The sequence below is a fragment of the Cynocephalus volans genome, chromosome 9, assembly GCF_027409185.1.
Source record: "Cynocephalus volans isolate mCynVol1 chromosome 9, mCynVol1.pri, whole genome shotgun sequence".
Classification (NCBI taxonomy): domain Eukaryota; kingdom Metazoa; phylum Chordata; class Mammalia; order Dermoptera; family Cynocephalidae; genus Cynocephalus; species Cynocephalus volans.
Window position 1 is genome coordinate 133,027,327 of NC_084468.1, and position 24,610 is coordinate 133,051,936.

General features: G+C 33.8%; 1 protein-coding gene and 2 pseudogenes across 6 annotated transcripts in view; 1 reads left to right on the forward strand and 2 right to left on the reverse strand.

The window, feature by feature from the left end:
• Positions 1-24,610, reverse strand: part of LRBA (LPS responsive beige-like anchor protein) — a 754,439-nt gene that overhangs the window by 351,094 nt on the left and 378,735 nt on the right. The window lies entirely within an intron of this gene.
• On the reverse strand, positions 19,705-20,470 carry LOC134386343 (peroxiredoxin-like 2C; annotated as a pseudogene).
• On the forward strand, positions 20,807-21,445 carry LOC134386345 (reactive oxygen species modulator 1-like; annotated as a pseudogene).

Sequence of the window (24,610 nt, forward strand, 5' to 3'; positions counted from 1 at the left end):
AACATTACACAATATAATCATTTTGGGGGCTGGCCGGTTGGCTCAGTTGGTTAAAGCTCAGCCTTGAAACACCAAGGTCAAAGGTTCCGACTCCTATACTGATCAGCTGCCAAAAAAAAAAAAAATCTATTAATGTATTATTGAAATTTGCCTAAAATTTTCTGTGATACAAGGTGGGCAATAACTATAAATAAATATGGGCAGGAAAGAAAAGTACAAGGACACAAGGCAGTTTGTTCACAATAAAATAGGTTCCAAAGCAATGATGTACAAATTAATCACATGTTACATGGAGCAAAATAGGCCTAGAACTGAAGTGGAGAGATCAAAGTTCTGAAGCTAAGAATTGAGATGGGAAAAGAATGTAAGAAAGGCCCAAGAGATGCTCTATCACCTCAGCCCAGAAATGACATACATGTCCTCTACTCAAATCCCACAGGTCTTACCAAGTCACACGCCCCTGGGCAGGGTAGCCATTTCCTAGCAACACTATAGAAAGAGGCATGAAACTATGGTGATCAGCTAGCCATATCTGCCACAGATGACAATAAGTACCATAGAGAAAAATGAAACAGAAAAGAATATGGAGGGAGGGAGAGAGGGAACAGGGGACATGCTGGTAACTTAAATAAGATAATTATGGAAGGATTACCTAAGAGGGGAACATTTCAGCAAAGACCTGAAGGAGGTAAAGGAATCAGTTATGCAGATATCTTAGGGAAGAGAATCCCAGGCAAGGGCAACAGTAACACAAAGGCCCTTAGGTAGACACACTTAGTGAGACCATGCAACCAGAAAGAGGCCATTTTGGATGGATAAAGAGTTATAAAATAAGTAGAAATCAAATAGTTACTAAGAGGGCCAAATCACGTAAGACCTCACAGACTATGATAAGAATTTGACTTTTTAATTCTTTGTGGGATGAGACAGAAGATTTTAAGCAGAGAAGTGGCATGATCTGACATGTTTTAATATAATCACTCTGGCTGCTGCAACAGCCTGGATGTGGGTCGGGAGAGTGATGTTAGAAGCAGTAAGTCAAGTCTGCAGACTTCTGCAGCAATCCAGGAGAGACATGATGATGTCTGAGAAGAAGTGGCAGCAATGCAAGTGGTGAAAAGTCATTAAATTCTGGCATATTTTGAAGGTTAAGTCAGAAGGACATGTTAACAGACCATATATGGTGTGTGAGTGGAGAGAAGGCAATGATATTACCAGGATTTTGATCTGAGAAACAGGAAGAATGAAATTGACACTAAGTGAGATGAAAGAGACTGTGAGAAGGAATAGACTTTGATTTTTTTAAAGGTCTGAAATTTGGTTTTAAACATGCTTTATTTGAGATGCCTATTAGAAAACTGGCAAAAAATGGGCTAACTATTCACCAAACCCCTTTTCCTATTTTTCCTGTGTACACAACTAGACTATCTTTCCCAGCCTGCTTTGCAGTTACATGGCCATATGACTGAGCTCTAGCCAGTGACATATGAGAAGACATGATTTGAGCTACTGCTAAACCCAGCACATAAAACTTTTCTACAAACAACTGTCCATGCTCTTTCCCCTTCCACTGTCGTAATGCAGATGAATGCAGCAATCCTGGAAGCCAAGAACTGAAGACAGTGGAGCTATAAGATGGAAGAACTCACCTATCAGAAACATGTTTTATAATTTATATGAAAAAATATATATAGTTCTATTATCATCAGCCATTAACTGAGATTTTGAAATTTATCATTTAAAGCAGCTTCTGGCTATATGGTTAGCTCAGTTGGTTAAAGCATAGTGCTGATAACAGTAAGATCCAGCACTGGATCCCTGTACTGGCCAGCTGCCAAAAAAAAAACTCCCCAAACAAAACAAAACAAACAAAGCAGCTTGTACTGCCCAAACCAATACAGATATCCAAGCAGAGATACTGAATAGACAACTGAATATATGAGTATAGAGTGCAAAGGAAAGAACTTGACAGGATATACAATCTGGGAGTCCTCAATGGATAGTGTTTATATAATATTGGTGTAGACTGGCTGAGATCTTCAAGGAAGTGCGTAGAGCCAGAGGAGAAAAGGGCTGGCTGGTTAGCTCAGGTGGATAGAGCACAGTCTTGTAACTCCAAGGTCCAGGGTTCAGTTCTCCAGAACAGTCAGCCACCAAAAAATACACAAACACACACACACACACACACATGGAAAAGTCCAAAGACTAAGGCCTGAGCCGCCCCAATAATAAAGAGGTTGAAAAGATGAGGAGGAACCAGTAAGGAATTTTGAGGAGGCTAACGATAGAAAAAAAATCAGAAGAATATGGTGTCCCAGGAACCAAATGAAAAAGTGTTTCAAGGAGAAGGTAGTAATCAGCCATATCAAAGGGCATCAAAAAGTAAGACAAAGATTGAGAATTGACTATTAGATTTAGCAATATCGATATCACTGGTGACTGAAAAGAACAGTTTCAGTAGGATGATGGGACAAAAAGCCGAGTGAAGTGAGTTCAAGGGAGAATGAGAGAAGAGAAACTCAGCAAAGAGAAATAAATCTTTCAAAGTTGTTCATGTGTGGTTAAGAAGCCATTTATAAACTGTATTTAGTCCATTACAAACATTTGAGGAAAAGACAAAAAGTCAAAATCACAAAGTCTTCAGACTTCTAAGCATTCATTCATGTTCAGGTCATTAATCTGCAGAGGCAAGTACTAAAGGATCAACATTCAACTTTGAATAGGAAAAGGAAGCGTAAGAGAAAGCGGTTCCTAAAAAAATTCATTGATGGGAACTGAAACAGCTCTAACATGTAGCATTACTCTCTATATAAATTTCAATAACTAAAATACAAATTGTCTCAATAAAACCACAAAGAATCAAATGTTTTAATAATAAAATACCTACTACTATATGACTACAATATTAATATAGATTGAGAAGAAAGGCTGTAAATGGAAGAAAAGTAGAATTCTGGACATTTAAAATGAATAACACACAGCAATACCAATGCAGACAACTTAATGTCTATGTGACAGCTTTTATACATTCTAACTGGGGTAAATAGAAGCTATACAGATTACACATCCATTTTGTTTGTAAGTTCTTTGCTATAGTCACTAAACCTTGTCTCTTAATCATATTAGAATGCTAACACATCAAGATGCACTGTTAAAAGATTCTGAGAGTTTTGGTTCTTGCCTTTATACCCATATAATCAGCTTCTGCAAATTACTGTAAGTAAAAGTTTACTTGTCATTATTCTGTTTAATTCATATAGTTATATGTGCTGGGCTAGGAATATAGCATTAAAAAAAAAAGATTTTGTTCTCATATCACTTATACTCTTATCAATCTGATGACTATCTATCCCCAAAAAGATCTTGCCACAGGGGGAAAAAAAGTCATTTTTTAGTAAGTGAGGATCATGTGGGCTAACAAAAATACAAATAAAATGTACAAATGTCCCAAAGAGTTCATGAAATTCCCTCAAACTAGTTTTTACCAGGAAACATAAAAATTAAGTTGTTTGAGTTGTTACTCTTCCTTTTCAACTCTTAATCTTTGGAAAAGTGGCTAATTTGAAAAGAAGTTAAAAGCTATAAACCTCTAAATTAAAAAATAATTTATGTAAAGTAAATTAGTTGCATCTTCTCAAAAACAAGCCAATATTATCAGTCCTAATCTCCTCAAACAGCAATAAACTATACTGGTTTAGCTTCTTTTGTTGTGTGCAACTCAGCTTATTAGTTTCACTGCAAATATGGTGAGTAAGCCTCCAGGTCTGCTATAGCATTTTCTTTGGTCACAGAAGTGTTAAAAATACTGTTTATTTCAATTACGTAGTAAATTCACAGCAAACATAATATATATCCTAAGCCTGCAGTTTAAATAAATAAAAAAAAAATTAAATATCTACTTTAAATGCACTAACGTAAGTAAAATAATCTTATTAGAGAGAGATTAACACCTACATTTTCATCTCCTGGAAAAAATAAATGTGGCCGCATCTGGGAAAAAAAATGTATTACTTTTTTAAAGAAAAGGCATTATTTCTAAGTGTTATAGGGTTACTATCAATCCAAGTTAAAGAAAGAAAAGAAATCACATAGAAGTACATGGTGTTTAAATACCTTATGGTTTCATTTTACACTTCTCATATCAGGATGAAGTCCTAAAAGTAATTCAAAAGGAAAATGAAAGTATTTTACCCAGAAGATAGAGTCCATATGTTCTTCAATCTGGAAACCCACTGGGAAAAAGACTTGAGTTTTTAAAAACTGAATTTTGACAATTGGAAGCTGATGTGGCTTTTTTCCCTCTCCATGAAAATCTGAATCATTCTCAGGGGGAATGAAATAGACCTTTATCAAGTACAGCAAAGTTTAACACCTGTTTAACTCCAACTTACTTAGAACACATTTAGTGAGTCCTCAGAATCTCACAATGAAGGTTTGTAATAACACTTACTCCTAAGTGTTAGATATTTTTATAAACTTAGCACAAAAAAGGTATACCTATATATATCTGAGTCTGGCTGTATTCCATATTCTATAATTTTCAACCCTCTTGTAATCAGTCTGTTTGTTCTTAGTATACAGATTCATATATAATTTTATTATTTCTACTGGTAATACTATAAAAGTAGGCTGTAATTAACTATTTGTATAACTGTAATACCATGAGGCTCTAAGATTGAGGGTAGGGTCTATTTTTATCCCTGTATGAGTCCCAACCTTCTAGAACAATGCCTAGCATCCAGTGTGCACTTAATAAATAAAACCCACCAAAATAAGCACTTTCTTTACTCTAACCATTCTTAGATCTAAAATGAAGCAATTTTGCTCTCAATATCAAGGTAGATAATAGACTGAAGTTCTTAAGAAGCTTCAATTTTATACAATGTAGCACAAATTGGATAACTTGTACTCTACTACTTATGCACACAATTCCTAATTGAAAGTGATTAAACAATGAAAAATTTGTATACCTACTATGTGAAAAGCAATTTGCTAAAATATACTGACATATATAAAATGCAGTAAAATGTCTAGATTAAGAACAGACATTTATTTATACTTTCATTAATGTATCAAAAAATTACATTAGAGTTAGAGAAGGCAACTAAGAGAGAATATTATTTTTAAAAAAACACGTATTTGTTTTGCTTTTTCTATGGAAGAATTTAATTTTATTCTGTTGTTAGATAAAAGTGCTCAACAGCAACCTCTTACGTTTTGGCTTCTTCCTGTCCAATTTCTTTCCCCACTTTGGGGAAAAACACAATGGAATACAGGATAGAGGCGGTAAAGGATTTTTTTAAGAATAAAAGCTCTCAGTAAAAGCAATTGAAAAAACATCACATGAAAATGAAAATTACTGCCATAAGTGGTCTCCAAACATCTGCTTTGGAAGATGTTATTTTATGGTGATTCAAATGCTCTTTTTATACCTGATCTTTTATACCATTTAAGCTATTTTTTTTTTTAACATTTCCAAGCTCTATTCTAAAAAATTGTGGGCTTCTTAAGTACTTTTTTCTTTATTCCTTAACAAACTTTTGTATATTCTAGGTTGTGCTTCCATAAATACATTAAAAAAAAAAGAAAAGAAAAAGCTTAATTGTGTCACTATGTAACAGTAACGTAAAAGCAAGAGAGCATATAAAAAACAGCACCAGATGGGAACAAATAATATCTAGATGCCAGTTCTGACTTCATAATTAACTACCTCTTGGATCCTGAGCAAACCATTTACCTTTTGAGGCTCAATATCTTCTATAAAATAAATGGGCTGAGTTAAACAATCTGTAAGAGCCTACTACCTACAAAATGCTATTATTTTGGTATACTACTTTTAAAAAATATATTTCATTTCTAGTGTATTCTATACATCTGTGTGTATGTTCAAAATCTTATTACTTTTAGTTTCTCAGAAATCTCAAAGATACTATTTATGGAAATGTATGAAATTAATTCTTTTAGTCCCTTATTACATATTTCGCTTAGGAATAAGAAGGATAGAAAGGAATAAAATACATCTACTTGTGCAGTTGAGCTGTCTTAGCTTTTACTGAGGGAAATGCTGTACCCTTTTGATTAATATAAAAAGAGGTCCAGCATAGATGAACTCCCCCAGATAGAAACCAAGAACACGTGGGTAGATTCTTTCTTTCTCATTGCCACCCAAGACTGTAGGACATACTGTAGATGAAGAAGTAAAGGTAAATTAAACTTTGGTAAACCATACAGAAACAGATGTGGTAGCATGTTTATTTATCTTCACCCTGTTGAATGCCACGAGCTAGAATGACGTTGAAGTTGGGGGAAGTAACAAGTTTGAGAAAGAAACTCAGTACCTGGTTTTATAATTCGATGGTCACTGTTTTGAATACTTAAGCTAAAGATATGGGCTTCTGATGTACATCAACCACATGAAAATATGTAGTCCCCTCTTATTTGCAGTTTTATTTTCCATGGTTTCTGCTCTCCGTGGTCAACCACAGACCAAAAATATGGAATGGAAAATTCCAGAAATAAACAATTCATAGCTGTTCTGAGCAGCATAATGAAAGCTCTCACTGTCCTGCTCTGTCCCCCCAGGATATGAATCATCCTTTATCCAGCATGTCCACACCGTATATGCCACCCACCCTTTAGTCACTTAGTAGCCATCAAGGTTATCAGATGGACTACAGCAATATCGCAGTGCTTGTGTTCAATTAACCTTTATTTTACTTCATAATGACCCTAACACGCAAGAGCAGTGATGCTGGCAATTTGAATATGCCAAAGAAAAGCCGTAAAGTGCTTCTTTTAATTGAAAAGGTGAAAATTCTCGACCTAATAAGAGAGAAAAAAAATCACACGCTGAGGTTGCTAAGATCTACAGAAAGAATGAATCTTCTGTCCGTGAAATTGTGAAGAAAAAGAAAATCATGCTAGTTTGTATTCACACCTCAAACTGCAAAAGATAACAGCCACCATGCTTAAGACAGAAAAGGTATTAAATTTATGAATGGAAGACGTGAAGAGAAGCGTGTTGTGATTGATGGCAATTGAGCTTGGTTCTGTCCACGATTTCAGGAATCCACTGGGGGACTTGGAATGTATCCCCTGCAAATAAGGGGCATCTACTACATACAATAAATAGAGTAGAAATAAGGAATTCCTAAAAGATGGAAAGCTGATAGCAGCAAAGTGACAGGTAAAATTCCAGACATATGCAAAAGAGGAGTACTCTTCTGAGGGAAACTGGGGCAACAGATGTAAATAGGGGTAGAGACAATGGCACCTTAAGACAATCTTTAGGGTGATTTCCTCTTACTTCTGCTGGGCAGCAGGCAGAATTGCTTACTCTTGGTTAAATGGGTATAGACTACTGGGTCAGAAGACAAGCAGATCCCTAGCTAACTACTGAGGACCAGAAAGCCTAGGAAGTTTCCACAGGTAGATCATTACTGGCAAACCATGCCTAGCAGCATGTTCTGCCCTTGCCACACAAAGGCATTTTGACAGTATTTAATGAAATTTTTATTGCACATAATCCTTACTGACTTAGCTATTTCACTTCTGTGTATGTATACTACAGAAATGCTCATACATATTCACAAAGATGAATCTGCCAGCAGCTCTATAATAAGGAAATTTTAGAAGCAAGCAAAATGTACACCAGATAAAAGCAAAACAAAAACTCAAATAAACTACAGTATTTTCATACTATGAAATATTCTTTACCTGTCAAAAAGAATGAGGTAGATATTCCTGAAATAGCTTTCAATGTAAATGAAAGGGTAAGTTGCTAAATAACATCTATAGCAAGGTCCCGTTTATATGAAAAAAATTTATGTGTATATAACACAGGAGAGGAAACCAGAAGACTTGTATATCAAACTATTTACTTGCTCACCCCTGGGAGACTTTCTGGATAGGGATAGGTAGTGAAGGGAATTTTCACATAATGATTGAATATCTTACAATGAGAATATATTTCTATATACCTTATATAATTGAAAAAGAAAACAAACCTTGCCAATTCAAATCTACACCTGACAAAAATGTTCCCCCCGAATAAGAAAATTGTATAAAATTTAGATAATATCAAAAATTTTTGAAACAATATCCACAGCACTGTATTAACTTCAATATATGAGAGATAACTGAACTAATCTCTACCACAATACACACATAGCAAAAAAGTATAAACTATATGAATAGATTACGTTATTATTTTTACTTTGTAATATATTCAAGTAAAATGCTTAAAAAATCTATATATTTTATTAATTTAAATGTCATTCATGCAAATACTTATTTTGTGGCAACTATGTGCTAAGTACTCTGCATTCTCATTACGCTTTCATGGTAAAAGCAAAGGAACATACATGTTTACTTCTAAACTTGGGCTATTGCTTAAACAGTTTGAATTCAGAATATGAAAATGCAGTTATTCACATGCTTTTCCCTCTGTATAACAATGTTAACTCTGCATCCCCAGCAAGAAAAATCTGATACAAAAACTTTACTGCCAGCCTAAAAAAATTTCTGTCTTCAATTAACAAACAGTAAGTACTGGCATTGGTAGGCACGCATACCTCATACTTACCTGGGTTTTTCATTCATTTTCAAGAAAGCTACCAAAAAGGTGCCTTTCAATCAACAGTGATAAGGGTATTATATGAGTTCATCAGCAATGAGAATCCAATTCATATTTCTATTGGAAACATTAATCATTATTTATATTAAATTACCTGTGTATTGAAAATTGTTGTGATAATACTAAATACTAAATAGATAAAACTAAGTAGAAAAAAATTTGCAGCTTTTCTCATAGGAAAATTGTGCTAAATACTGTTAAAATGTTGATAAGCCTCCATAAGTTTGTTGCATTAATAATTCTACAACAAATTTTTATAAAAACAGAGAATCCTAACTTCTTTCTTATTCAGGCTCAATTGCTTACTAGTCAGATAATCTTGAAAAAGCTATTTAGTTTCTCTGAGCCTTGGCATCACATCCTTAAAGGAGGGATAAAAATTGCACTTACCTCACAGAATTGTAATAAAAATTAAATGAGATAATTCAGTTCAGGACTTAAAAATATTAGCTATCATGCCTAAATGGTAATGCCTAAATAACCATCATTGCAGTACAAGGATGGGGAGTGATTAACTACATCATTCATCTTATTAAGTTTTTGTTTTCTTCAGAGTTCTTTGCTAATTCTTCCTACTTCGCATATGATTTGTGAGTACAAAAAATTATGCAATATTCAACTTCAGTACCTTTCTGTAAACCTGGAAATATGATTCCAATAAACAAAGACCATTAACAATGAAGTCACTAGACCTTAGAACAGAGTAAAGAGACTGTAACATATTTATATATATTAAATCGGTGAAATCACTTGATTTCCTTCAGTAGATTACTTAATTTCCAATCAAATTTTTCCTATTAGGTAATTTAAACGATTTAAAGCAATTATTACTTCTCACTTCTCTCTATGAAGAAGAGGGCATAAAGATCAATTTTAGTAAAACAACTCTAATTAAGGAAAATCTTACCCATACGATTCACTTGTACCCTCTTCTCTTAATATCCCTTATCACCAAATAAAGATCCACACAAACACTATTCACTTTTCTTACCACTCCTACAAGGGCCTAGGTGTTTCCCTCCTCTCAGTAACCTTGACTTTCTCCTACCAGAATCTTATTCTCTCCCTTGTCACCATATGTACAGGAGCAACATATCAAACCAAACTTAAAGTTATCAACACTTTTATCCAAAGAGAAGAAAAATAATTTTGGCCAATAAATTTGTTTACATATTGGTTAGTAGTAAACTTTAATATTAGCGTTTATAAATGTTTATGAACTACACATATTTATACAACAAATGTTAATTTGTTGTATATATAAACAAATGTTAATTAAACAAAACTAGATAAAGAATAAAAAATATGGCAAATTCACAAGACATATAAGTATATGAGGTAATGCAAATGTCAGTTCAATTTAGCCATTATACAATGTACACATACTTCAGAACATCATGTGGTTGGTAATAAATATATACTTTTGTCAATTAAAATTAATTTGTTAATATCAAACATTTTTTAAATTATATGTTTTTAGATAATGAAGAAGGAAGATAAAACCTTAAGCAGGTGATCCTGAAGTGATTTTCAGTAGAGATTTTCACTACTTTTTTATTGGCTTGTTTGACTTTTTATTACTTATTTCTAAGTAGCTCTTTGTAATAAAGGAAAACAACCAGAAAATAGATTTTTGTAAGATGCAAATTGAAAAATGTATAAAGTTAATGCTTTAGAACAGGGAGTGGGAGACAGTGTGTAAGGAGTGCTGTGTCAAGTGGGGAATGTGTCAAAATCTCCAGAAAAGCTTTTCAAACTATATGGGCCATTTATTTCCCCCACAATCACTTTCTGAGCTCTACTACAAGCATTTACCAATAAACCTTAACCAGACATTGAAAAGTGTGGAGGCAGTGTGGATGCCAACTATTGCTTTAGACTGCAAGTGACTGATAAAATAATGCCATATCTTCAAAGCTTTTTCAAGGAGTAGCCAGAAGTGCATTTCACCTCAAATGACCAAAAGAAAAAAGAAAAAACTCACATTTAGACATTAAGATAAAATCTGCATGTTATATAAAATTACTTGTAAAAAAGTATATATGCAGCTATGCTCAGTATATTAATCTAACTTAAAAATCCATCCACTGATAACAAACTATCTTGGGCTCCACAGAAAAAGATATTATTATTTAACTCAGTGCTTCCCAATCTTACACCAGGAAGCTTTTAAAGATTCAATATCATTTGGGGTGGGAACCTGGTAGCCATATATTTTTTTCAAAGGTTTTCGTGTGATTCTAATTTACAGCCAGGATCAAAAACAAACGGATGAGCAAAAAGAACTTGACTGGATGCTATATACTCATTTTTTAATTTTTTAAAGCTATTGAGCAGCTGTGAAACCTTGGGTGTTTAACACTACTCTCCTGAGTTTTAATTCTCTCGATCTTTAGTATGAATTGAACTGGCCTAGATGATGTCCAAGGATCCCTTTGGATTTAAAGGTGTTTAATTAGACCAGTTAAAATTAGCACATACATTTAACATCTAAACATTGCTTCAAATAAAAGTTAAATCACATACCATATCTACTAAGCTTATGCAGTTAACACTTCCCACATTTGCAAATCCCATGTGCAAAACTGTATTTACCAAAAATAAGTTTTAATAGCTTATTCTTGAATAAATACCTTAAGAAGTTTTTACCACATGTTTATCAATGGCAAACAATTACTATGAAATCCTATCTTTCACTGAAAAACTCAAAGTCATTATTATACTCTAGGGGTACATTTTCAGTATCACACATCATTAAGATTTATTCTTTATTGTAACAGACACCAAAAAAATAAAGAAAATAAGAGACTATAGTTTTTATATAAAGAATTATCATCTAAACCAACAACTAATTTACAGAGAAAAATGGCACTAGATTTTAGAAATCAAATACATATGTGATGTACTCATAAGAAACGACCAACAAACCCATTTTTAATAAATACTTCATTGCCCCTCTTAAACAAAATTTAAATTGTTCCTCTTGAACATTTAAAATGTGATTACCATTAGAAGAGCATGAATACCTCAAATCAGAGTATCAAAAAATTTAATTAAAGTTCATATAATGTAAGATTAATGTTCTTATATTTGATTCAAATAGAATGACAACAAAAGAAAATACTATATTCTTTTTAATGATTATAACAATTTTCTTTTTTTAGACTTTAGTTCATTTCTTCTAAAACCATGCATATATCAAGATGGCAAAATTCAGTTCATTTAAAATAGATTATCATCTTTAACTGTTAAGAACGTAATTATCCATGGCAAACATTTTAAGCATACACTTTTATGAAAAGAAAATGTAAATTTCTGTCCATATTCTCACAGTATTCTTACAAAAACAAATCTTAAAAGAAAAAATCAATTGGCACATTTTAAAGCTAGAGACAAATCGTTTTGGGCTGTTCAACATTACTGGTCCCGTTCCAAAAGAACAGAAAGTGAGAGCCTGACTATGTGTTCAAAATTAATCAATAGGTTTACAGATAATAAAACTTTAATATAATATGCAAGGTTACATTGTCAACGAAAATTCTATAATAAATTACATAATATAAGTCTTAACTTCAATTTTATAGTATAAATGCTAATTATTAATATAAACACTAGAGTAGTTAATCTTTAAAATGTTTTCTACAGAACATCATTTCCATTTTGAATTATTTTCAAACATGACTTTAAAATTAAGGGCAAATTACCAATCTAAAATACTGTATTTAAAAGACAGCAAATCTCCAAAACTGAATAGAAAACATATCTAGCTCTCATAAGATACATAAAATATTTACATAATAATCTATAGGATATACAAGTGTACTTCAAAAAGTTTGTGGAAAAACAGAATTAAAAGATAATATGAGTCTTTCCATGAACTTTTTGAAATATCCTTGTATTTCTTACCGCAAGAAATTATGAAAGGTCAGAATTGTTCTTGATGCAAAATGCTATTTGCCAATTCTGTCTTTTAATGTATTACAGTTCTAACATTCTCTTTTCATTTCCAAATCATAACAAGATGATTTAAGAGATTTTAAAATAATAAAATTAGATTTTTTGGAATGCCTTTTTGCCCTAATATTTGGGAAGAAAAGAGAATTCCAAAGAATAAGACCCTCAGTTAAAAATATGTTTCCTCTTCTACTTCAACCCTCTTTGAAGTCAACCTTTCAAGATCCAATATCAGCTGGAATGCAGTAGTAAAGATTTTATGACACTATACTAAATTTTTATTATTTCATTGAGAAAAATAATAATAATAAAAAGGATTAAGATCTATTTCCTTTTTCACCATTTTAAGCTTTTTTTTTTTTTGCTTTCATTAATTCCAGTCTGCCATTAATCAAAAGTATTCTTTCAATCCCAACAGTAGATGAAATAATGCATTTTACACTTAAATATGCTCAAGGAAAAAAATTAACATTCTTTATCATTTCCCAACAGAGACAGTTAATACTCTAAGGCAACATTAATAGAATCTTTCTGCCATTGTAGAAAGTTTGATAGCACTCCTATTTCAATGTCTGAATTTTTCTCCTTTTTTTGACAAAGACAAATGATTGCCATCAATCAAGATCCAATCGGGTATACAGAGAGTCAGGCAAATGCATCACTCTTTACTGGTTTTCCTGTTATTTGAGCAGGCTTTGCTCCATATTATTTTATAGAATGATCAAAAAAACCAGCCATAAGATAGATCATTCACACCCACGGTAAAATTAACTTTCATGAATAATGAGAGTTTTAAACCTCAGATAATGTATATGTTATACCAAGGATATTACTGAGTTCATTTCTGGCTAGAGATTATGTAAATGATACTATGTGACCTTTATCATTACAACAGGACATGCAAAACACATATTATTTCATACATCATTTTAAAGTAAGTCAATTTCTAAGGGGAAAATAGTCATTTATAATGTTCAAGGTGAAGTGCTAAAGTTTTGAATGAAAGACATGAAATACCTGTGATCATTTTGAGTCCTTCTTCCTTTAACCTGTTACTTCTATTGAACATATCATAGGGCAATAAAACCTACTTACTCAAAAACATGTATTTGGTTTCTCTATTTCTTTGTTGAGCTACTGTTAATGTCATTTTGTAAACTCAAATCGTGATTTTTTTTTAATGGATAACAAATATTAATATATATACTTCTAAGTCATTCTACTCAAAATATTAAGAGTTCAAAAAAATGTCAGGCAGTGTAATGGGTAAGGAAGTGAAAGAAAACATTCCAATACTGTTTCTTTAGAAATATATTCTGTCAATTTTAAAACACTGAAAATGTAAGTACTAACTAAAATGGCCCACCAACTATAAAATGGCTCTTTTTTTAAAGGGTATATTCCAGAAATACGAATTACAAAACCAGCTCCTTTCTGTTACATGCTCTCTCTCTAATGTTAATACAATCATCCATGAAGTCACCTAAGCAAGAAGTCTAGTTACCATCTTTGATACTTCCCTCGCCTTAACCTTTGTATAAATGAAGTCCCAAGCCCCCAACATTTTTCTTCTTAAATAATTTCTGATCCACTCCCACTACCACAGCTCTATCACATCTCTTGCCTAGCCTACTGCTATTGTAACGCCATTCTTTGGTTTCATTATTGGCAATATTTTTCTTCTTCAAATCCATAATCAAAAAGAGCTGCCAGAATGATCTATTTTTTTCAAAAAATCTGTTGACACCAGCAACTTACTCCAAATGCTTTAATAGCACATCATCCCTTAGGGCATCGTTCTCAAAAGTGGGCTGTGTGTATGCAAGGGATACATAAAAAAATTCATTTGGATGCTGGATGATAAAAGTAAAACATCGATTTATATTTACTTGCAGGAAAAAAAAGGCAAAAAATTATAGTTTAATTCTGGCATTCTTATTCAGTTTGAACATCAGTAATCATGTCATTTGTGGTATACAATTTTAGTGTATTGACACATATTGTAGTTTATGTCTAGTTGAGCAGGCTTACAGATTACATTATTTTAAGTAATAGAATATTTACAATACTTTGCAATAAATGAAACATGACCAAAAATTATCTCATAATGGCTGAACAGTATGATGGTATTCAATTTTCATATTAAAAAAAAAATCATCCCAAATTAGCAAAACTTTTCTGTGGCAATATTCAGCTATTTAAAAAATAAACATCTACCATATATCTTTAACATGAAGGTGGCATTTTAACAAGGAAAAAAGTAACTACTTGTGAAAAACATTCTATGAAAATAAATGTTAAGAAATATTTCCATTATTATGTCATTTTTGTTGCCAAAAACTATCTCAATCATCTACAAAAACTCTTAAATTTGTACCATTAATTAAAACAACTTAGAAACAGAGATTCATGGGTTTCCACGTATGTTTAGGGTTTCAACAGGTTTTGTACCCATTTGATAAAAAATATTAAAATATTAAGAATCTTTGAAGAGAACCAAGAATTTTTGTACAACTAAACATATAATTGTCTAAAATATTTTCTTCAGCTTTATTTCATCCTTTAATTTCTCCTGGAAACAGTGGCAATCTTTAACATTTGTATTAGAGAATTCAGTGTTTAGGCTATTCCTGCTCTGTATATTTTAAAAAAAAAAAAAAAAAAAGTGAATGCAGAGGATAACACTATCTCATAAGGTAATTAACAAGGCTTATAAACTTCATAAAGGAACACGCAACTAGTAACAGAAGTTGCTGCTTCTAGTATTACTACCATAACATTTTTATTAGTAGTACATAAAAAGGGACTTGCTTCTTGGAATGAGAGTGTACAACATTGGGGTAATTTCAAAAAACACTGTGGTTGAAAGTATTCAATTTGAGAAGAGGGTAGGTTTCATAAACTAAAAAAGAACAGATTTCTCATTTTGCAGCAAAGCACTAAGAGTCTATGGATGAATGGCATATATGAAGAGGTTTTAAAATGAGAATAAATTGCTTTTAATTTTAATAGATATTACTCAATCACCTTCCAAAAATGAAGAACCACCAATTTACTCTTCCACCAAAAATGTATGAGAATGTCTGTTTCCCAATTGTCACTAACACTGAGTAATACTGGCCTTATTAATCTTTGCCAAACTTACAGGTGAGAGATATAAAAGAGGGGATAGTGTTGAATATGAATCCAAGGTTTTAACCTTAGATTTCAAAACTGGTTCCATTAATAAAAAGAGAAAGCACACAAAGGAGAGGTTTGCAAGAGAAGATTAATTTAGTTTGGGATATGTTGTTGCCACAAGTACATGCACATGAAAATATCCAGAAGGTCCTTGAAAACAGAGATGTGGAGATTAGAAGAAAGGTATAGGTCATTTTAATTTCTGTAACCAGTACTTCCTGTATCACGCAGTAATCCAACTATTTCATAATTGCGTATTTATGTTTTTCCCCTCCAAAATTATAAGCTGTGTCTTTTTTGTAACTGGTCATCTTAGCCACTAAATGTTAGAGTTTGATTCTAGGCCATTCCTTTTCTCACCCTGTAATCTCTCTCATTCTGTGATCTCATCCAAGCTTATGGCTGTAATTACCTATATACAAGTGAACTCAGAAATTTATATACCCAGCCAAGATCTCTTTTTGAGCTCTAGACCCATATATCTAAATGCTTACTTACTACATAGCTTAGCAGTTAAGAAAATGGAATCTGGACTCACATATCTTCAAATTCTGGGTTTGCCAGTTATTATCTGTCTTATTTTAGACACAACACCATTATACTTCAGTTGCCACACCTGTAAAATGAGAATAATAAGAGTACCTAATTCGTAAGGTTCTTGTGCAGATTACATAAGATAATATTTAGAAAATGAAGTGGTTGGAATAGTGACTTGCATATAGTAAATACTTCAAGTGTTAAATATTACAGTAATGTAAACTCAGTGAAGGCAGCAATTTTCATTCCTTTTGTTCACAGACTAATCCCCAGACCTTTAGGTAATGACTGACACAGTACTCAATAAATATCTGTTGAATACATAAATGAAAAAATCCACTAAATTCAACATGGTCAAAGCCAAATTAATGACACCCCCCCCCAACCACCACCACCAACTAATTCTTTTTAATTCTAGTGTTCTCCATTTCTGTGAATGGCACTGCAATTCATCTAGTTGTGCAAGCCTGCACAATTTGTCCTACACACTGCAGCCAGAGGGTTTTCAAAGTATAAAACAAACTGATTATATTTCCTACCCCTTCCTCCGTAAAACCTTTTTATTGTCCCCTACTCCTCTTTCGATAAAGATGAAACGCCAATATGGCCAAAGGCCTCTGTGTAGTCTGGTTATTATCAATATCTCTACAGTCCACACTTCCCCTCACGATCCACATGCCAGCTGCACAGCCTTTCTACCAGTCTTTGTACTCATTATGCTTCTGGTTTTAATGCTTTTGCACATGCGGTTCCCTCTAGCAGGATAACATTTTCTTCCCCTCTTCATCTAGCTAACTCCTACTTATTCTTCAAATTTCAATTTGTTACTTCAAAGACAACTTCCCTAACCAGGTCAAATATACCAACTGAAGTCATTCATAATATGAGTACCATCCTGCTCTTTATTTCATTTTCACAATTTAAAAATGATGTTTTTTAATTTTTTTAAAAATCTGTTTTGTGATATTAATAGCTGTTTCTCGCCCTAGATTATAAAATCTGTGTGAAATGGGGATGTGCCTACTTTTGATTACTATGGTGGCTCTAAGACACAGCATCGTGACTGGCACACAGCAAGTGCTAAAGAAATATTAATTGAATATTCAGTAAATAAGATAAAATGCAGTAAGAAAAAAATTATTCAATGAATAAGACAAAATTCAAGTATCAATAGGATTTAAGGAAGCAGCATTAACAGGAATGAGTGAGAAAATTATAAATTCAATTCATAATCAACATTTGAAAGGTAAAAAGCTTTTAATCACAATATCATTGTTAGGGATTTGACATTACCTGACCACATCTTTCTCCTCTGGATTCTCTTTCCAGATTCCATAATATAGTCTCTCCAGTTTTTCTTCCTCATTTTCCTTTGCTGAGTCTTGGCTTCTTAACTTGTCTTTTAAAGTTCTACCCCTAGGTTCTACCATAAGCCCTCTGTTCTTCCAAACCAGGAAGATCCATCATGACTCCTGTGACTAAAACTATACACTATGTGACAATGGTACCAAATCTCAACTCTTGCTCACAAGACTACACTTCCAACTATCTATGATATTTCCATTTTGATTACCCACAGACATGTTATCGTTAATGTACCCCAATATAAAAACCCACATCTTCCATCCCTAAGTTGTTCCTTCTTCTACACAGCCATATCACTGTCATTATTCTCTCCACCTCTCTTACTCTCTGCCTCTAACACACACAATATCCCCCACCTTCTCCTTTCCTCCTCTAACAGTTTCTCTCTCCTTCCTCTAAGGTTGTCTCTATCATCTCCATAGTTTTTAAGTCCTGCTGATATATATGAACTTGTTGAATTTCTATCTAGAGGGACATTCCCTTATTTAATTATACTTTTATTTTGAAAAAGTCTCAAATTTACAGAAAAGTTACAGGTATAGTAGAAAATTATCAACATGATGCCCCATCGACCCCAAATACTTTAATATGTATTTCCTATAAACAAGAACTTTGTTCTATATAATAACAACATAATTGTTAAAGCCAGGAAACCAAAACTGGTATATTACTACCTTCCAATTTTCAAGCACCACTCAAATTTCACTAATTTTACTACAGTAGTCTTTATAATAAAGAGATTCAGCTCAGAATCATATCTGGCATTTAGTTATTATGTCTTTGTATTCTTCTTCAATCCAGAAGAATAGTTCCTAAATCCTTGACATTTTAGAAGATTACAAGTCAGTTCTTTTGTAGAATGTCCCTTAATTTGGGTTTACCTAATGTTTCCACATGATTAGACTCAGTTAGGCATTTGAGACAAGAATATTACAGAGTGAGACTATGATCTTTTCAACGCAGTCTATCAAGTAGCACATGATTTCAGCTTGTCTCATTACTAATGATGTTCATTTTGATCACTTGACTGACATGGTACCTACACCAAGCTTCTTTACTGTAAATTACTCTTTCTCCCCTTGTAATTAATGAGTAATTTTTAGGAGGTACTTTGAAACTATATAAATATTTGGATCTTCATCAAACTTTCAATTTGTTCATTTATTTATATCAGTATGGTCTATTTTATTCAATAGGTTATAATTAATTACTATCACTTTTTATTTTGATGTTCAAATCTTCACTGATCTGGCCAGTGGGATTCTTTTCAAGCTGACTCTTTTCCCTTTTTACATGTCCCCATATGAGTACTTCTTTACTTTCTAGCACAACAAGGTGCTGCAGACTCATTTTATAATTTCCTTTGCCACTGCCCTGAAAGCAGCCATTGCTCCACAGAGCCCTGGTTTCAGTGGAGAATCTTATTTGAAAAGCAAGATAGGGGCTAAATTTTAGGTGCATTCACTATTACTGAGATGTCACTACTCCCAGGGCCTCTCAGTGGACAGAGCTAGGAAATATATCTAAGTATATACATATACATACTTACTTTTTTTTTTTTTTTGGCAATATTCTGTACCGTTTATTTCCTTTCTTTTTTCTAAGTATATAAAAATAAACATATACATAAGTAGTTATAGTGTTCATAGAATTTGATATCCTGCCTTTTTTACTAAATAAAATGGTCTTGAGTTGCTTTCCCTTCCCCTTATATATTCTTCATAAGAATTTATGATTTTAATTGCCAAAAAAAATCTTTCATTGACTGGATATACCATAAAGATTTTACAGAGTGGTATTTATAATTTTATAGCTTTAAATTTTTATTTTGTATATTTATATTTTTACAGCAATTAAACTTTTATTTTTTATATTAGTTATTTTGTATAAAACTTAAAAAGCTATGAAATTAAAAGTATCATACTGATGAGAGGCATCATACTGACAACTGATGCCTCTCAGCATGCAATTCAACTGGTACATGCTCTGTTTAGGTCTTCATAACCTCTCAAAGGCTGGGAAGAGCCAGCAAGTTACACACTGCATAAGGATATTACACCCCAACATTTAAAGGTCACATTTATCAGAGTCCATTTGCAAGCAACTGATTCCATATTGAGGCACACATGGAGAATTGAAGGTCTGCTCATAAAGTTCACATGCTGAACTCCTACAAGCTGTAAAACAGGGTTTATGGGTTTGTGATCCAACCTGTTCCTATCGCAATGTATAAAATGGATGTTGCTACCTGTACCTAAAAGATGAAGGTTCTGCCTTGCTGGGCTGGGTCTCCTTGAAAATCAAAAAGAGGGCCAGTCACTGTCCACCACAGACTCTGAAGACTTCCTGACAGTAGGTTTGACTTTACGTGGGAGCTCTGTCCTGAGGAGGTAATTTCTTCACCTCTTTTCATTTCTAATCTTTTATAAATTTCTCTCTCAGGATCAACATAGATTTCATGAGAACAGTCAGTTTGCAGAAAGCCTCAATATGATGGCGGGATGACTGTCCAGTCACTATACGGTGACATTTACTTCTTGTAAGAAACTCTTGGGGATTCTGGCCAGGTCTTCTACAGAGTCCTTGCAGATGTAACACAGGAAATGCCACAGGAACACCACAGGGGCCCCAGCGCTCCCAGAACAGTGCATTGGACAGTACCAGCTAGCTGGTGGCATCCAGCACAGGCAGCTTGGCCACTGCAGCCAACAGGGGCAGCCCACACTCATGGCCACTTGAGGTCAGGGCCAGGATCGCGAAGCCACTGACCTGCCACATGACCGGGGTGGGGGCAGCCATTATGTCCTGCAGCCGGCAGCCCAGGATCCACTCTGCACCCATATTTAACTTTTACATCTATATTTATCTCAACACCTATTTATTTTAGTATTTATCTTTATAGATTGAAAACCAAAACAAAGAATGAATCACAGAATTCATTGTAGTTTTCTCACTTTCCTTATTTGTAATTTCCTTGTATGACAGAAAGAAATCTGGTTCCCATTATTTATAACATACTTACTTATTTGATCCATCCCTGTGAATGTGACCAAACTCATCACCACCACAGCCTCCTCCCACACACCTACTCAACCCATTTGGGCTCATCATCCCCTCCTGGGCCCTCTACATGGGATGCTCTCCACACATTGCTCGGGCTCTGACAACCCCTGCCAGGCTACCCCAGTATGTGAACACCCTCCTCACCACACCCTGCCACCAACATCCTGTGCTAGAACGCCATCTGACACCTCACTCTGCTCAGGCTTTGACATCCTGCATTCTGTGACCATTCCCCTGCCCCCTCCCATGTGGACACTCTCCCTAAACTGCTTGGATTCCAACACCCCTCTGCAGACAGCCTCCTCCTGAGGTGCTGCCACCCTACTGGCCATTACCTTCCACTGTGGACACCTACCTTTCTCAGCCCAAGACAGCAGAAGGTAAAGGGGGATGATAAGTTTAAGGGATGCTGGGATTGCTCAATGGAAAGGAAACAAAACATCAGAGAACCTGAGCATGCTATAAAAGAAGAGGCCAGTGGCTGGGGGTCCCAATGGACAGTCCCAGCCAAGGTTCTTTGACCACGTGAAGACGGGCTTTGTGTAGGGCTGCACAGTGGGCATGGTGGCTGGGGCACTCTTCAACAACTTTTCCTGTCTCAGGATCAGAATGAGGGGTGGGGAGCTGATGGGTGACACAGGGAAAACCATGATGCAGAGTGGTGACATCTTTGGCACATTCATGGCCATCAAGATGGGCATTTCGTGGTAACCAGGGCAATGGCTGTCTGCTACATCTAACACCTTCCCGTTAAATCCCAGCTTGTGTACTACAATAGAAGAAACTGAGTTTTTAAAAAAAAAAAAATGGCTTGGAAAGGCTGCTGTGATTAGAGGTAATTTTTTGTTGTTCTTTCTGTCTTAAGTATATTATATTTTCTGTAGTAAAAATGTATTCCTCTTATATTTAATAAATATCTTTAGGTAGGATATGGATCTCTGACATTAGGGATAAGTAAAGCTAAATTCTTCCTCTAAAAAAAGAAGTCTAAGTTCTCCCCATTGCGTTACATTGGCACTTTTGGTCAAAGAGTAGTTCACCATAAAAATGAAAGTTTATTTCTGGCTTTTCTGTTTTGTTCCTATCTATCCTATGCCAATACCATGCACAGGATATCTTAATTATTCTACCTTTAATTAAGTTTTCAAATTAGGTGCTGTACTTAATTTTGCTGTTCTTTTTCAAAATTGTTTTGGCTATTTTGGCAGATAGCTCTAAGATGGCCCCTCAATGCTCCCTGCTTCCTGGTACTCAAGGCCATGTGTAATCCCTCCTTGAGTAATTCGCTTCTAACAAAAGAAATCTGGAAATACTGAGGGGATGTCATTTCCAAGATCAGGTTACATTTTTATATGTTATTGAATCTGATTTGTGTATATTCTGTAAAACACTTTTTCATCTATGTTTTTAAGGGACCTCATTTACTTCTAACAATAAAATGCCACGTTGAAGACACAAGAAAAATATGTGGAGAATGAGATCTAAACTCAGTGGTTCTGAACAGGTTCAACCTTGTTCCCTTGAGAGAATTGTGGAAATTTGTGAGTTAAGTTTTGGTTGTCCCAATATAAGAAGAGAGTTACTATAACTTATTGGGCAGAAAAGAGGGCAGAAAAGAACCAATAAAAGACATCCTACAAGGAGAACAGTCTAATAATAAAAATAGTTCTGGGTCCTGGATGACTTCAGAATGTTCTACTACATATCAGTGAAACTGACAAACTAGACCATTACCTTAGCCTATGCCCAAATATTTTTGCTTTTTTAATTCAAAAATGTAATAACTGTGTAAATTAAGGTAAAAATGAATGTTGTTTTGTTCAGTACTATACCAATGTTGTTCATCATTTAGAAAAAAATCACCTTATAGACAGTGATGCCCCTCATGGCATCAGGATAAATCATCTGCCATACCTCTCTATCTGTCTGACTCATAGCTCTCACACTCACAGTGATTCTATATATAAATACAACTATCCAACTTCCTTATTATGTCTTTTAGCATAGTCATGTTGGAATACTTAGGGAATAGTGAAATACATTATTACTTACTTTAAGTTACTTTATTTCTCTTTTTTATTAGCATTTAGGGCACTGTTGATAAATTTAATACTTATCTAGGAAAGGTCTATGTACTATTAGAAAATAAAATTCATAGATAAGGGAAAATTACAAAATATTTGTGAGAGAAAGAGGGTGTTAAAATTTCAGAGGGTGGAGAACCACTGCAGTACATTATGCTACCTCCTAAATCCGTCCCCTCCTCACCATACTCTCCAACATTGCCACAGTTAATATTCCTATTATCTCTAGTCTAGTTTCTCTCCTTTTTTTTTTTTTTTTTTTTTTTACTTTCACACTTACTTCCCATGTTTGTGGGGTACAGTGTGTTGTTTCAAAAAAAAAAAAAAAAAAAAAGGTCTAGTCTTTTTTGACAGCCTCCTAACTAGTTTCTGTCACTTGAACCTCCCCCCCCTTTATAATTTACTTACTGCCAAAAATGTTACTGTTTTTCCTTTAAGAAAATTGTTATCCAAGATGTAAACAGGATCTAAATATTTCTTTGGATTCCTATCCTCACCAAAAGTCAAAATTCTCTACCATGGCATTTAGAATCTCTTATGATCTGCTTTTACCTGTTTCTATATTTATCTACAACCAGTTCCTATTATATGTGTCTAAACCATGCTTTGTCCCTGGACTTTCTCAAAATTTTCATATTCTTTCATGGCAGGGCCTTGCATAACGTACTCAACGTACTCCCTGTTCTGACATGACTTCCCACCATCATTCCTGTCCCCATTTTCTCTCTCTCTGGAATTCACATACTGTGTTACATCCTAATACTAGGCCCTCCCAAAATCCATGCCCTTCTTTACCGAGATCCAAAAGCATATGTTCAGACCTTTTACCATACATATTACACAGTAATGTAATTAATTACTATGTTTGACATTCTCATTAAACCACAGTATCCTTAAAGTGCAATAATAAGTTTTATACCCCCAGACAGCTTTTATCATTGGTCTTTAATCAGTATTTGTGGATTTAATGGATATTTAACAAATTTTCCACTCTCCTCCAATTCTAACTTTCTTTTCTAAAATTCTGGATACCAATTACAAATATCTAAATACCTATCATGGCATATAATTCCAATTTATTCCATAAAAACACAAAAAACATGACTTTTCTTCTAAACATGGCATAACAAAAATACGTAGCTAGTCTTGACATTCATTTCTCTATTTAAACAAAATCTCAGCATCTTTTACACACTTAAACAGAATAAATTTGCAAGTAAGCTGTCACTTGCCTACTTTTTTTTCTTTTGCAGCAAAAAGATAAAAAAAAATTCTAACCCTTCAATGTTTGAGTTCAAATGGAACTCTCTAAACATCATATTACATCAGTCAATACCTTTATATGTTCTTCTTTATATGCACAATGGAAAGAATCAGATTAAAAATACAGGAGTTGGTTACAGTCATTATGCTCTAATGTAGCAAATATAGAGTCAATTTAAGCAAACTCTAAAGGGTTATGAGGTCATAATGCAAGACTGCGTAATTTATAAGATCAAGCAAATAATTTTGAAAGTACAGAGTTAAGGGAAGCGTTAAGCTATTACTACCTTTCATGAAAAAAGGTTAATATTAATGTTTATCTAATTACACAGTAGATGGTGTTTGCTATATTAACTTTTTTCATTAAAAAAGTATTTCCTGACACTGTCATATTTTAAACCACTGGATTTATTACTCTAAGTTTTAAAGAAAAAATTAAAATTGCTTTAGACATTTTCATTAGTAAAATATGTTAACTGTGAAATATAAAATCTCACTTTGGTACCTAGAGGCACCAACAAACAATTCA